Below are 16,675 nucleotides of genomic sequence, written 5' to 3' on the forward strand. Positions count from 1 at the left end.
GTCCTTTTTTACACAGCGGGCTCAGTGGTATTGAAAAGTTTTGTTTTAAAGTTAGAGTAACATTGCTAAGTGGATCATCAGTTCAGTACATTCGCTCAGTTGTGTCTGACTCTTTGCGACCCCATGGACTGCAGCACGCCAGGCTTCCTTGTCCATCACAAACTCCCTAAGTCCACTCAAACTCATGTCCATTGAATTGGTGATGCCATCCAGCCATCTCATCCTCTGCTGTCCCCTTCTCCTGCTGCCTTCAATCTTTCCCAGCATCAGGGTCTTTCCAAATGAGTCAGCTCTTCAGATCAGGTGGCCAAAGTATTGGAGCTTCAGCCTCAACATCAGTCCTTCCAATGAATATTCAGGACTAATTTCCTTTAGGATGGACTGGTTGGATCTCCTTGCAGTCCAAGAGACTCTCAAGAGTCTTCTGCAACACCACAGTTCAAAAGCATCAATTCTTTGGTGCTAAGCTTTCTTTATAGTCCAACTCGCATATCCATACATGACCACTGGAAAAACCACAGCTTTGACTAGACCGGCCTTTGTTGGCAAAGTAATGTCTCTCCTTTTTAATATGCTGTCTAGGTTGGTCATAACTTTCCTTCCAAGGAGTAAGCGTCTTTCAATTTCATGGCTGCAGTCACCATCTGCAGTGATTTTGGAGCCCCCCAAAAATAAAGTAAGCCGCTGTTTCCACTGTTTCCCTATCTATTTGCCATGAAGTGATGGGACTGAATGGGCCATGATCTTAGTTTTCTGAATGTTGAGTTTTAGACAACTTTTTCACTGTCCTCTTTCACTTTCATCAAGAGGCTCTTTAGTTCTTCTTCACTTTCTGCCATAAGGGTGGTGTCGTCTGCATATCTGAGGTTATTGATATTAATAAATATTGATATGATAAATATTGGTAAATGGCTCATAGCACAATTCAAAAGAAAAAGATATCCAGGGAGGTGAAAAGTTGCAGATTCTGTCTTTAACATAAAACTTTGTGCTTATTAAATTGTTGAACATTCATATCACTATTTTTTTACAAATATAGTTATACACCCAATGACCCATATGTATCTCTCTATTTTCTACATTGGACATATACTCAAATCTACCATTTGATTGCTATGTCATATTTGTACTTAAGTATTTCAGTGGCAGAGGCTTCTCTGATGTCTCAGAAGATAAAGAATCCACCTGCAATGCGGAGGTCTCCTGGAGGAGGAAATGGCATGTCACTCCAGTATTCTTGCCTAGAGAATTCCATGGATAGAAAAGCCTGGCAGGCTCCATGGGGTCACAGAGAGTCAAACACGACTGAGCAACTAAGCACACACACACATTTCAGGGGCGGGGATGAAGGGATCAAGATACAGGAGCTTGACTGTAGTATTCATCCACTAACGGGGTTCCCAGGGGCACCGTGGTAAAGAATATGTCCGCCGACGCAGGAGACACAGGTTCAACCCCCACGTGTGGTTGGAGGAGAAAATGGCAACCCACTCCAGTATTCTTACCAGGAAAGTTCCATGAACAGATGAGCCTGGCAGGATATAGTTCATGGTGCCAAAAGAGTCGGACACAACTGAGTGACTGAGTACACAAACACAAATTAGCCTACTACACACTGTCATTGATAACACTGCAGTTGTACAGTGACATTTTTTAATCAGTCATTGGTGGATATATGAAATAGAAGTGAAGGAAGAAGGGGAGCATAGTGATGAGGATTGAAGCAGAAAGGCTAGAACACAGCAAAGTCTATAGTGCAGATTTCTAATTTTGCAAAATCTCAAGATAGAAGAGTTATTATGCATTCTTGAGTATTTTTTATTTTAGTTATTGATTCCTAAAATAATTTTTCCATAATTTGTTATTCAACCATGCAAACTCTGGGAAAGGCAGAATCATTCAGTCAATTCCACTGTTGGCCTTCTATTTAATGAGCTTGCTCTTTTTCTTTTTTATACCACAAAGTAGATCTAATAAAATGGGCCAACTTTAGATGAAATTAGTCTTTAGATACTATAATAAATTTACATCATATAGATGAAAGTCATTTATTCATGGCAATCTATTGACACTCTTATTTTGCTTGGAATTTAATATACTTCAATGTTTTTCTACCATATTTCTGCTCATAAGCAGCAATTCTAAAAGAGTTTGCATGAATCAATGAAATGCATCAGAGAGAGATTTTTGAAGCTTATATATAAAACAAAAATTTTCTGTAGGTTTTTATTCACCATGCGATCTTGGCTTAAAATGCCATAATGTCTAACAAAGGCCTCCCTGAGTAACAGAGGCATTTCTTAGACTTTACTTATATCTAGAATGTTTTCACATAAGGAAATTTTGTAGGGCAGTTTGAAAACCTAAAACATCAGTGGCTTTTAGCTTTATAATTTTAATAGATAATGAAGAATGTCTTTCTGTCTTGTAAGATTTTCCAAATACATGACCACATCTACACTTTCTCAACAAAAAGATTTAGCTCTAGCCTTCAAGAAACAAAAACAAAAACAGATGAAATAGTAAAATATCAAGAGCTTATAGCTCTTTCTACCAGTATGTGTGTGTTCTCAGTCATGTCCTACTCTTTATGAATCCATGAACTGTAGTCAGCCAGAATCCTCTTTCCATGGAATTTTCCAGGTAAGAATATTGGAGTAGGTTACCATTTCCTCCTCCAGGGGATCTTTCAACCCAAGAATTGAGCTTGCATCTTTTGCATTGGCAAGTAGATTTGTGGCCATTGTACCACCTAGTGTAATTAATATACATGTCTTCATAGAGCCATAATTTTATCCACACCATGTGGCGAACCTTCCCCTAAATCTGTTGTGTATACAATGTATGTGCTGAAATATACATGTATATTTATACTATCCCACTGTTAATTTTTTCAGTTCAGTTCAGTCGCTCAGTCGTGTCCGACTCTTTTCAACCCCATGAACCACAGTACACCAGGCCTCCCTGTCCATCACCAACTCCTGAAGTCCACCCAAACCCATGTGCATCCAGTCGGTGATGCCATCCAACCATCTCATCCTCTGTTGTCCCCTTCTCCTCCTGCCCTCAATCTTTCCCAGCATCAGGGTCTTTTCCAATGAGTCAGCTTTTTGCATCATGTGGCCAAAGTATTGCAGCACTTAATTTTTTACTGAGATATAATTAACACTCAAAAATGTTATGTAGTGTTTTAATTTATTATGTGTTTGTTTATGTTCCTTTTGTGACCCAGAAAACATGGAGTGTTTTGGATAATAGTATGGAATGCTCAGTCCTTCAGCAAAGAATGCTCACAAATAGGATGAAATAAAATAACATTTTAAATAGTTTATTGTTCATCACAAAAAGACAGAGACATTAAAACAGGGATGAGAAGAGGAAACAAGGGAAGGGAATTATCATGGAGGAAGTGATGAAATTGATAGTTGATTAAAAAAAAAAAAAAAAAACTAAGTTGATGGTATCCAGCCCCATTACTGCATGGCAAATAAAAGGGGGTGATGTGGAAGCAGTGACAGATTTCCTCTTTTTGGGCTCCAAATCAGTGTGGATGGTGGCTGTAGCCATGATATCAGAAGACAATTGCTTCTTGGCAAGAAAGCATTGACAAACCTTGACAGTGTGTTGAAGAACCACTACTCTGCCAACAAAGATCCATGTAGTCAAGGATATGGTCTTTCCAGTGCTCTCATATGGTTGTGGGAACTGGACCGCAAAGAAGGCAAAGTGACAAAGAATTGAAGCCCTGGAGCTGTGGTGCTGGAGAAGACTCCTGAAGGTCATTTGGACAGCAAGGAGACCAAACCCGTCAATATTAAGTAAGATAAACCCTGAATATTCACTAGAAGGACTGATGCTGAAGCAGAAGTTCCAATATTTTGGTCATCTGATGTGAACAGATGACTCATTGGAAAAGTCCCTGATGCCAAAACCAGACAAAGATGCCACAAAAAACCAAAACCAGACAAAGATGCCACAAAAAAAGAAAACTACAGGCCAATATCACTGATCAACATAGATGCAAAAATCCTTAACAAAACCCTAGCAAACAGAATCCAACAACATACTAAAAAAATCATACACCATGACCAAGTGGGCTTTATCCCAGGAATGCAAGGATTCTTTAATATCCGCAAATCAATGTAATACACCACATTAACAAATTGAAAGATAAAAACCATATGATTATCTCAATAGATGCAGAGAAAGCCTTTGACAAAATTCAACACCCATTCATGATTAAAACTCTCCAGAAAGCAGGAATAGAAGGAACATACCTCAACATAATAAAAGCTATATATGACAAACCCACAGCAAGTATCACCCTCAATGGTGAAAAATTGAAAGCATTTCCCCTGAAATCAGGAACAAGACAAGGATGCCCACTCTCACCACTACTATTCAACATAGTGTTGGAAGTTTTGGCCACAGCAATCAGAGCAGAAAAAGAAGTAAAAGGAATCCAGATAGGAAAAGAAGAAGTGAAACTCTCACTGTTTGCAGATGACATGATCCTCTACATAGAAAACCCTAAAGACTCTTCCAGAAAATTACTAGAGCTAATCAATGAATATAGTAAAGTTGCAGGATATAAAATTAACACACAGAAATCCCTTGCATTCCTATATACTAACAATGAAAAAACAGAAAGAGAAATTAAGGAAACAATACCATTCACCATTGCAACAAAAAGAATAAAATACTTAGGAGTATATCTACCTAAAGAAACAAAAGACCTATACATAGAAAACTATAAAACACTGATGAAAGAAATCAGAGAGGACACAAACAGATGGAGAAACATACCGTGTTCATGGATTGGAAGAATCAATATTGTCAAAATGGCCATTCTACCCAAAGCAATCTATAGATTCAATGCAATCCCTATCAAGCTACCAACGGTATTTTTCACAGAACTAGACCAAAGAATTTCACAATTTGTATGGAAATACAAAAAACCTCGAATAGCCAAAGCAATCTTGAGAGAGAAGAATGGAACTGGAGGAACCAACCTGCCGGACTTCAGACTCTACTACAAAGCCACAGTCATCAAGACAGTATGGTACTGGCACAAAGACAGAAATATAGATCAATGGAACAGAATAGAAAGCCCAGAGATAAATCCACAAACCTATGGACACCTTATCTTTGACAAAGGAGGCAAGGATATACAATGGAAAAAAGACAACCTCTTTAACAAGTGGTGCTGGGAAAACTGGTCAACCACTTGTAAAAGAATGAAACTAGAACACTTTCTAACACCATACACAAAAATAAACTCAAAATGGATTAAAGACCTAAATGTAAGACCAGAAACTATAAAACCCCTAGAGGAGAACATAGGTAAAACACTCTCCGACATAAACCACAGCAAGATCCTCTATGACCCACCTCCCAGAATATTGGAAATAAAAGCAAAACTAAACAAATGGGACCTAATGAAACTTAAAAGCTTTTGCACAACAAAGGAAACTATAAGTAAGGTGAAAAGACAGCCCTCAGATTGGGAGAAAATAATAGCAAATGAAGAAACAGACAAAGGATTAAACTCAAAAATATACAAGCAACTCCTACAGCTCAATTCCAGAAAAATAAATGACCCAATCAAAAAATGGGCCAAAGAACTAAACAGACATTTCTCCAAAGAAGACATACAGATGGCTAACAAACACATGAAAAGATGCTCAACATCACTCATTATCAGAGAAATGCAAATCAAAACCACAATGAGGTACCATTACACGCCAGTCAGGATGGCTGCTATCCAAAAGTCTACAAGCAATAAATGCTGGAGAGGGTGTGGAGAAAAGGGAACCCTCTTACACTGTTGGTGGGAATGCAAACTAGTACAGCCGCTATGGAGAACAGTGTGGAGATTTCTTAAAAAACTGGAAATAGAACTGCCATATGACCCAGCAATACCACTTCTGGGCATACACACTGAGAAAACCAGATCTGAAAGAGACATGTGCACCCCAATGTTCATCGCAGCACTGTTTATAATAGCCAGGACATGGAAGCAACCTAGATGCCCATCAGCAGATGAATGGATAAGGAAGCTGTGGTACATATACACCATGGAATATTACTCAGCCGTTAAAAAGAATTCATATGAACCAGTTCTAATGAGATGGATGAAACTGGAGCCCATTATACAGAGTGAAGTAAGCCAGAAAGATAAAGAACATTACAGCATACTAACACATATATATGGAATTTAGAAAGATGGTAACGACAACCCTATATGCAAAACAGAAAAAGAGACACAGAAGTACAGAACAGACTTTTGAACTCTGTGGGAGAAGGTGAGGGTGGGATGTTTCGAAAGAACAGCATGTATATTATCTATGGTGAAACAGGTCACCAGCCCAGGTGGGATGCATGAGACAAGTGCTCGAGCCTGGTGCACTGGGAAGACCCAGAGGAATCGGGTGGAGAGGGAGGTGGGAGGGGGGATCGGGATGGGGAATACGTGTAAATCTATTGCTGATTCATGTCAATGTATGACAAAACCCACTGGAAAAAAAAAAAAAAAAAAAAGTCCCTGATGCTGGGAAAGATTGAGAGCAGAAGGAAAATAGGGCATCAGAGGATGAGACAGCTGGATGGAATCACTGAAGCAATGAACATGAACTTGTGCAAACTTTGGGAGATGGTAAGGGACAGAGAGGCCTGGTGTGCTACAGACCATGGGGTTGCAAAGAGTTGGACACAACTGAGTGACTGAACAACAACCATGACACCATGATAATGTACAATACTAATGTCCTGTCCATTGGTCTTTATAGCCTTCTTTTCTTCCTTTTATCCAAGCTTTATTCAGTTAAAATTGACAAATAGCACGTATAAGGTATTGAAATTGAAGATATGATATATGTATATATTGTGAAATGGTCACAATGGTATGGTTAGTAAATGATTCATTAATTTATACAGTTATGATGAAGATCATAAGATCTACTCTCCTGACAAATTTCAAGTTTATAACATAGAATTATCACCTAGAGTAATCATAAACATCAGGAAGCAACAGTTAGAACTGGATATGGAACAACAGACTGGTTCCAAATAGGAAAAGGTATACACCAAGGCTGTATATTGTCACCGTGCTTAGTTAACTTATATGTGAGTACATCATGAGAAATTCTGGTCTGGAAGAAGCACAAGCTGGAATCAAGACTGCTGGGAGAAATATCAATAAAGTCAGATATGCAGATGATGTCACCTTTATGGCAGAAAGTGAAGAGGAACTAAAGAGCCCCTTGATGAAACTGAAAGAGGAGAGTGAAAAGGTTGGCTTAAGCTCAACATTCAGAAAACTAAGATCATGGCATCTGGTCCCATCACTTCATGGCAAATAGATGGGGAAACAGTGGCAACAGTGGCTTACTTTACTTTTTTGGACTCTAAAATCACTGCACATGGTGATTGCAGCCATGAAATTAAAAGACACTTACTCCTTGGAAGGAAAGTTATGACCAACCTAGACAGCATATTAAAAGGCAGAGATATTATTTTGCCAACAAAGGTCCATCTAGTCAAGGCTATGGTTTTTCCAGTGGTCATGTATGGATGTGAGAGTTGGACTATAAAGAAAGCTGAGTACTGAAGAATTGATGCTTTTGAACTGTAGTGTTGGAGAAGACTCTTGAGAGTCCCTTGGACTGCAAGGAGATCCAACCAGTCCACCCTAAAGGAGATCAGTCCTGGGTGTTCATTGGGAGGACTGATGTTGAAGCTGAAACTCCAATACTTTGATCACCTGATGTGAAGAGCTGACTCATTGGAAAAGACCCTGATGCTGGGAAAGATTGAGGGCAGGAGGAGAAGGGGATGACATATGAGATGGTTGGATGGCATCACCGACTTGATGGACATGGGTTTGGGTAGACTACGGGAGTTGGTGATGGACATGGAGGTCTGGCATGCTGCGGTTCATGGAGTCGCAAAGAGTCAGATATGACTGAGTGACTGAACTGAACTGAATCATATACATTAGATCCCCAGAACTTACTCACTGAATAAAAGTAAGTTTAGCCATTATTAGTCATTTCACCCACTTTGAGACCCTGGAAAAAACCACCAATCTACTCTCTAATTCTATGAGTTTGAACTTTTAAGATTCAACATATATGTGAAACTCTACAGTATTTACCTTTATGTATCTGCCTATTTTAGTCAGCGTAATGCATTTATGGTTCTTCCTTATGTGATAAGCAAAGCTTCTTTAATTTCTAAAAGACACAGTCTTGTCCCTCTCAAGACCCATCTATTCATTGGATCCTCTGACCACTATCATTTTATCTCCCAAGTAGAATACTTATTAGATCTAAGACTGAATATATCTATCAAAAGATACACTAGATTTAGATTTTATTTTGGATTTAAAATTCTCATTTTTTATTTCTTAATGTGAAGAAGGAATTCATAGGGCCTGGACTCCATCTCAGGCCTGTCCGTGCTGGCCGTGCTCGGCTGCCTCTCCAGCGGACTCTGAACTCTCTGCTTAGTGCCTGTGGGGATGACAATGGAAGGATAAGACCCCCTCCAGACAGGGGAATCTTGAAGATCACATCCAGGCTACTCATTGCCTAAGAGGAAGCATACCGTAATCACCCCTGTCTCCGGACAGGTCATAAACTTTTTTCGTATCTATCAGGATGTAATCACAGGCTTATCGATTATTAACTGGTTGGAATGTAACTGCGGGCTTATTGACTATTGACTGTTTAGACACGTACACATGGGGTAGGTGGTGGGTTTAGACACATACACATGGGGTAGGTGGTGGGTTTAGACACGTACGCATGGGGTATAAAAGATTTTCACAAATGCTGGATGGGGTCCTTGGCTAAGAGGAGACTCTGCCTTGGGCCCGCCGGCGTAATAAACTGCACTCCACTATCTGCATTGTCCTTCTAAGTGAGTCTGTTTCCCGGAAAGCATGGCTATAAGAAATGATTTTGAGATTTCTTATAAATTACATAGCTATTTAAACAATTAATGCTTCTTATTATCATTAACTTATATTCATTAATATAGAAAGTACAGTGTATACCATAGAACATAAAGAGACTGAAAGATTTTTCAGGAAATACAATAATTCTTGAGGTAGCCCAAATATTATTCAAATGAAAGAATAAACTGGCAAAATTTGACAAAATTAGAAAATTCTGGAAAGTTTTCAACAAAGGGAAAGTGCCATATATAAATTCTTGATACATAAATTGAAGTATGCAATATTTCAGAACTAAAATATTTCTAAACCTTCAACTTTATAAGAACAGATTCTCATTTGAACTATTTAAGACACCTTTGTTTCTCTTGCATCACACAGTATAAGTTTATAAAAACAAAAACAAAAATATGTGTGTACTAGTGACTAAGAGAGTGTGTAAAATATAAACCTTTAAAATCATATTAAAAATTTCAATTTTCCCAGAGCCTGTTTCACATCCTTGTTCCTTAGGCTGTAAAGCATAAGGTTTAACATCTGAATCACAAGGGTGTAAAACAATGAGGCCATTTTATCTTCATCCAGAGAGTAGGATGAACTCACCTGAAATACATGAAAAATACATTTCCCTGGAAAATTGCCACAGCAGTTAGGTGGGAGGTGCAGGTGGAGAAAGTTGTGAACCTTCCTTCAGCAGAGTGGATTTTCAAGACTGCTAGAATGATATAACAGTGAGAGACAAGGACTCCTGAAATGGAGGTCAGTTCAACGCAGTCAAAAAAAAAAAAAAAAGAATAATGCCAATTCATTGACCTGTGTATCAGAGCATGAAAGGGAGAAAAGTTGAGGTAAGTCACAAAAAAAGTGGTTAACCACATTTGACCCATAGAAGCATAAATGGAATGCTAATGTCGTGTGTATCAAAGTATCTGTCATTTCCACCAGGTAAACCCCAGCCACAAGCAGGGACATGCTAACCGCATAGAGCAAGGGGATGCTGATGGCCTTGTACCAGTCATAGGCCATCACTGCCAGCAGGAGACACTCACAATCTATAAAGTTAGAGAAAACCAAAAATTGCAGAGCACAGACATAGAAGGAGATTCATCTCTTTTTGGCTAAAAGGTCCAACGTTATCTGGGGCCAATAGCTGTTGAATAGCAGAGGTCACAGAAGGAGAGGTGGCTGAGGAAAAAGTACATGGGTGTGTGCAGCTGGGGATCTATCCTAATTAAAATAATCTTTCCAAGATTTGCCAAAATGTTAATGAGACAGACAATAACAAACATGATAAATAAGATCATCTTAACTTCAGGCTTATCCATAATTCCCCACAATATGAACTCAGTTAAGGATGAGCAGTTTCCTCTTTTCATTCTCCTGTCTTCTTGTCTAAACTTTTGAGGAAATGATCAAGAAAATGATACATTTAAGGGAACCACTTCGGGGCATTCACAAAATATCTGCAGGGAAGAACACACTTTATTTCTGCAATGGTCTTTTTTTATATATATTTTCAGCCTGGTGTCTCTAACATCAGTGTTTTTTGCACACTATTTTGAAGATGAGATATCAATTCATCCAAATATCCTTCCTGATACAAGGAAAGTTATGCTGAGAGAAACTGAAGAGCTCATGACAGCAACGAGTCAATCCTAAAGGAAATCAGCCCTGATTATTCATTGGAAGGACTGACTGATGCTGAAGCTGAAGCTCCCAATACTTCAGCCACCTGTTACGAAGAACCAACTCTTTAGAAAAGATCCTAATGCTAGGAAGGATTGACAGCAAAAGAAGAAGCAGCAGAAGATGAGATGGTTAGATAGCATCACCAACTCAACTGACATAGATTTGAACAAGCTCCAAGAGACAGTGAAGGACAGGGAAGCCTACAGTGCTGTAGTTCATGGGGTCACAACGAGTCAGACACGACTTAGTGACTGATCAACAGCAACATAAAGAGCAACATACCTCAGAAATTACATCTAGATTTACACAGAAGTTTCTCAGCTGCCTATCTCAGATATTTTTTATTATCAGATTGATATCAATACCCTTTAAAAGAATGCCCATTGACCAAGTCATTACATCTCCAAGGCAGTGTGGAAAAAACACGGATGCTAGAGACACCAAGATGAAAATATATGAATAACCATTTACTATGCTGAAAAAATCCCTTGGATACAAAAATTTATTTTCATTATCTCATTGCTCATAAAACATAATTTAAAATATTTATTATTAGCTTTACAATCTATTAGTATACCATACACTAATAGCAATGAAAATAATTGTGTTATTGATCCTAGTCTTTAGTATTTAGTGAGACATGAAATAAGTAACATTGAAAACTTTCTCTAAAAATGTATCACTGCTTTGCCACATGACTTATTACTTATTTACAAAGTTTCTGCTGCCAAAGGAGAAGTCTCTTGAACAAAGAAAAATGCTAAAAATGAAATGAAAACCACAAATCTAACACCCACGGTTGCATCTCTTTGGATTTTAACTTTTATATTTTAAAAGAGGAAATAGGTTTAGGGACAATGCCTCTGATATACATAGGTTTCTCTGTCTAGTATGTATACACTATGTGTCTATCATATGTTTGCATGAAGATTGCATGTCTCTGATGTATATGAGACTAGTACGTGGTAAGGAATTTTTTCTTTTGACCTTAGTAGCTATGGGGCTTCACATGAAGATGGATATGCACATTTTAATTTTTAAATTCACTCCTACATTATATTTTAAATAAAAGAAAATGAGAGGGTAACAGGCAGGGAAGCCAGGGGTTACCAAATGGAGGAAAGAGGCTGCAAGTGTCAGACATTTTTATCTCTCTTAAGGGGCAGGAGGAAACAAACCAGTGATATTATTTTCTTCTCTATACAAATTTAAAAGAAGGTTTCTCTTAGAATGCTGTGTTGCTATGACACCTGGTTTCACCTGAAGCTAACTATTCTCAAACCTTGAGTTAACCAATACATTTCTTTTTCTTATGGAAATGTTTGTCTTTAAGATATGTTAATTTACCCAGACTCTATAAGTTCTGCCAAATGGCCCATCCTACTTACTCAGGTATTGTTCCCCTAATCTATGTAAACGAAACTATTTGTGTGTGAATCTGCCCTTCTACAAGATTCAAGTCAATCGTTTATGGCCGGGGATGAATTATCTGGTGCCATACCAAATTTTATGACATTCCTTTCTTTTCATTAACGGACTGCGAGTGGCTATATAACATACAGCTAAAGACTAGCAGAGGGGTACTGTTTCTGCCCCCCTTCTGATGCCTATGTCAGAAGCTTTCTCTATCTCCTTTATACTTTAATAAAACTTTATTACACAAAAGCTCTGAGCGATCCAGCCTCGTCTCTGGCCCCAGATTGAATTCGTCTCCTCCGGAGGCCAAGAATCCCGGTGTCTTATTGTGCAACAACCTTTCAGTATAAAGGCAATGGCAATAAAGGCACAATAAGATAACATGACATAAATGTTAACAGACTGAAATTAAATACTGGTCATAACTAATTTTCAATTTCATATGAATTATCATTTGTGAATTTACAGAGACACAGGCTTTCTTATCAGTTTGGGTGTTTTCTCAGTTCTTTTCATTTTTTTGTTTGTTTGTTTTCCTACTTTTTTTTCCTATAAATCGGAGAAATTCAATATGCTAAAATTCATAAATATAGTACATATATAATTTTGTAAAAGTGATTCTTAATGGTGTTATAGCCACGCTTTCCGGGAAACAAACTCACTCAGAAGGACAATGCAGATAGTGGAGTGCAGTTTATTACACCGGCGGGCCCAAGGCAGAGTCTCCTCTTAGCCAAGGACCCTGACCAGCATTTGTGAAAATCTTTTATACCCCATGTGTCCAAACCCACTACCCCAATTCCCTTGAGACTTACATAAACAAAGGAAGGGTAAATACAACTACAATAACCCCATCATTCACGTATTATGTGTTCAAACAATCAATAATCAATAAGCCCGCAGTTACATTCCAAATAGTTAATAACTGATAAGCCTGTGCTTACATTCTGATAGATAGTGTCTGGAGGCAGGGGTGGTTAGTGTCTGTTCTTCAAGATTCCCCTGCCCAGAGGGGGGGTCTTATCCTTCCATTGTCATTCCCACAGGCGCTAAGCACAGAGTTCAGAGTCCACTGGAGAGGTGGCCGCGCACGATCAGCACAGACAGGCCTGAGATGGAGTCCAGGCCCTATGAATTCCTTCTTCAATGGCAATTTCAATGCCTGTTTATATGTCATTGCCATTCTTGGCTATGAGGAGCCCAACACTAAAATGTCAACTATAACCTGTGGAGATATCATTGAGGCAAATCTCAAACCACAATATAATTGCTAATAATTTCCCACTAAGATTAAGAAGGGCTCCCAGGTGGCTCAGTGGTAAAGAATCCAGCTACCAATGCAGGAGACTCAGGAGACATATGTTCTATCCCTGAGTCAGGAAGATCCCCAGCGGAGGAAATGGCACCACACTCCAATATTCTTGCCTGGAAAATTCCATGGACAGAGGAGCCTGGCAGGCTACAATCCAGGGGTTGCAACGAGTCGGACATGACTGAGCACACACACACACACACACACACACACACAATCGAGAAACTGATTATGTTTCAAAAGAGTTTTGCTATCATTATTTACTTCTCTGTTACACATATGGCATATGTAGAATTGTTCTCAGTCCCCTAATTCTACTCCTATCCAAATTCATTTTTCCCTCAGGTACATCCCTATCTTCAGGAATGCAAAAATCGCTTGGGTTACATTTTGTTCAGCCAGAAGCAAGTGTTAACTTTTTAACAGGCCTGCTCCTCAAAAACATGTGGACTAACATCATTTCTATCTTCCCCTACATAGCAATTTAAACCTGAGTTTGGGCAGCTACATTATTAATTGCAAGGTGGGTAACCTAAAATATCTCCCAATGAGAGTTGTGCTTCATTAAAAATGGAGATTTTTAAGCAATCAAAAAACATCTTAAGGAGAAAATGTATGCTTCAGATAGAAATGAGAAAAAAAAAAAAGTCATTATGTAGGTTTTTCCTGGTGCCTCTGCTGACACCAAAATCAATTCTATGTCGTCAAATACTACCCAGAAGATGACCTTTTTTAGATGATAATGGCCTGTTCCTCAAACGTAGAGTGGTATGACACAGAGCTCATTGCATGGTCCAGTACTGAAGTACATTAGCGCTCCCGGCTGCCGTGAGAGTGACCAGGAGAGTCAGTGGGTGTACGAATGCAGTGCTCTTCTACAAGTGAGGGAGAGTTTTCAGTGATACAAAGATCAGTAAGATACTCTGGTAATTATGCTCTACATCAATTTCATAAAACTATATGAATAACCACTTTACATAAGAAAATTTTAGACTTAAAAATAAATATTAACACTTTTTACAATCTCATAGAGAAAAAAATTAAAATATAATATACATAGAGAAAACAAATTTTCATCTAAAAATGTATACTGCAAAAACACTTTCAAAAATGGAAAGATTCCTGCACTTAGAATCAGACCAAAAAAAAAATAACATTACTAGATTCTCAGAAATTGTCCCTACATCCATCAGAAATTGATTTTCCATATGATATGTGAGTTTGTATATTTTTAAGGTACAAAGTAGTGAGATCATACAGCTTTACACTTCTATGTCTGGCTTTCTTCACTCAAGGTTATGTTTGTGAAGTTTCCCCATGCTTTTGTATGAGGCTGTATTTATTCATTCTCATTGCTCTGTGTACTTTTCCAGCATACAAGCTTGTCATAAAGTCATCTGTCTAATCTGAAGCAGGAGTCGGAGCTGTGACACACCATTTATTCATGTATTATGGGTGGATGCTTTTGTGATAGACGACAAAACAGTTTAGATGTACCAAGATTTTATGGTCTACAAACCCTAAAATGTACACTATTAAATACTTTCAGGAAAGTATGTCATCTTGATCTAACGTATTAAAAGAAATGAGTTGCTTTTGTTGTCATACTCCTGTAATTAATACAACGGTAAACATTTCTATGCATGTCTTTTGGGTGCATATTCATTCTGTACACTTGGACATGCTTCTAGGAATGATATTTTTGGTCCTAGGACATTTATTTGTCCAGCTATAAGGGACTCAGACATAGAATTTTGCTAAGTGCAGTGTCAACTCTCAATCTACTGTCAATGCAATGCATAAAAACCATGGTTGTTTCACATCCTCAACAGTAGTAGTTACTTGTTTACTCTTTGGTATGTAAACAAGTACTTCTGCCATTTGGTAAATGTCAACACAACTCAGCATTTTATTTCACTTCTATTTACTTGAACACTAGTAAATTTGGATATCTATCCACTTGTAAAGTGAAAGTTTGCAGCCTTGAGCCATGAGCTACTCCAGAATTCATGAACTTTGGAGGAGAGGGTTTTGATCTGGAGTCAGAGAGGAGGCTTGATCACTTGAAGTTTTTGTGTAATAAAGTTTTATTAAAGTATAAAGGGATAGAGGAAGCTCTAACATAGACATCAGAAGGGGACAGAAAGAGTGGCCCCCTTTCTAGCTTTTAGCAAGGAGTGATATATCTGTTAAAGAATCACCTCAAAACTGAGAGAGTTTCATCAGGCCCCTCTCCCACAACATGCATTTTGAGACAACATGGGGCACAAGATGAGTCATCCCCAGCCATAAAACAATTGACATGAACCTTAAAGAAGGGCAGATTTCCAAGCAAATACATAGTTTCATTAACATAGCTTAAGAGAACATTTCCATGAATAAGACATATGGATTTGTTGAGCCATTATTGATTCAAAGTTTGAGAAAAGTTAAGTCCAGGCTGAACTGGACTTACTCTGACAACACAGAATTTAAAAGAAACTTCCTTTTAATTACATGTAACTCCATGGCTGATTCATGTCAATGTATGACAAAACCCACTTCAATATTGTAAAGTAATTTAGCCTCCAACTAATAAAAATAAATGAAAAAAATTTTTGTATAGAGAAGGAGCAAACAAAACAAACAAGCAAAATGTCTGCCACTTGCAGTCTATTTCCTCTGCTTGGGGATCCCTAGCCTTCCTGCCTGTTACCCTCTCATAAGGAGTCCATGAGATTTTGAACTTGGATAACAGGGCATGTAAAACAGCTGTTTTTAAAAGTCTTTGGCCTACTGAAACTCACACTATCTTGATGGCTTCATGTAACTGACATTTCAGGTTCAGTGAGTGAGTGAAAGTCACTCAGTCATGTCCAACTCTTTGCAACCCCACAGACTATACAGTCCATGGAATTCTCAAGGCCAGAATACTAGAGTGGGTATCCTTTCCCTTCTCCAGGGGATCTTCCCAACCCAGGAATTGAACTAGGGTCTCCTGCACTGCAAGTGGATTTTTTACCAGCTGAGATAACCAACCTATATATTCAGATCAATTCTTTGATTGAATGTAAAGTGACTCTTTTTTTTTTTATATTGTTTCCAATGATATGGATGGATTTACACAACAGTAAAGTTATATTTTATAGAGGAAGATCATATCACCTGAAAAGAACCTTAGAGGTAATCTAGTTTAAATCCCTTTTCTACACAGGGTGATCTGAGGGATAGAAAGCAAGAGTTTGTGGTATTTAGAGTGGTGTTCCTGCCTGGTTCATAGCATGGTTCTAATTAACGAGAAAGCCATCCAGGGAAGTTAAAGA

The sequence above is a fragment of the Cervus elaphus genome, chromosome 3 (assembly GCF_910594005.1).
Source record: "Cervus elaphus chromosome 3, mCerEla1.1, whole genome shotgun sequence".
NCBI lineage: Eukaryota > Metazoa > Chordata > Mammalia > Artiodactyla > Cervidae > Cervus > Cervus elaphus.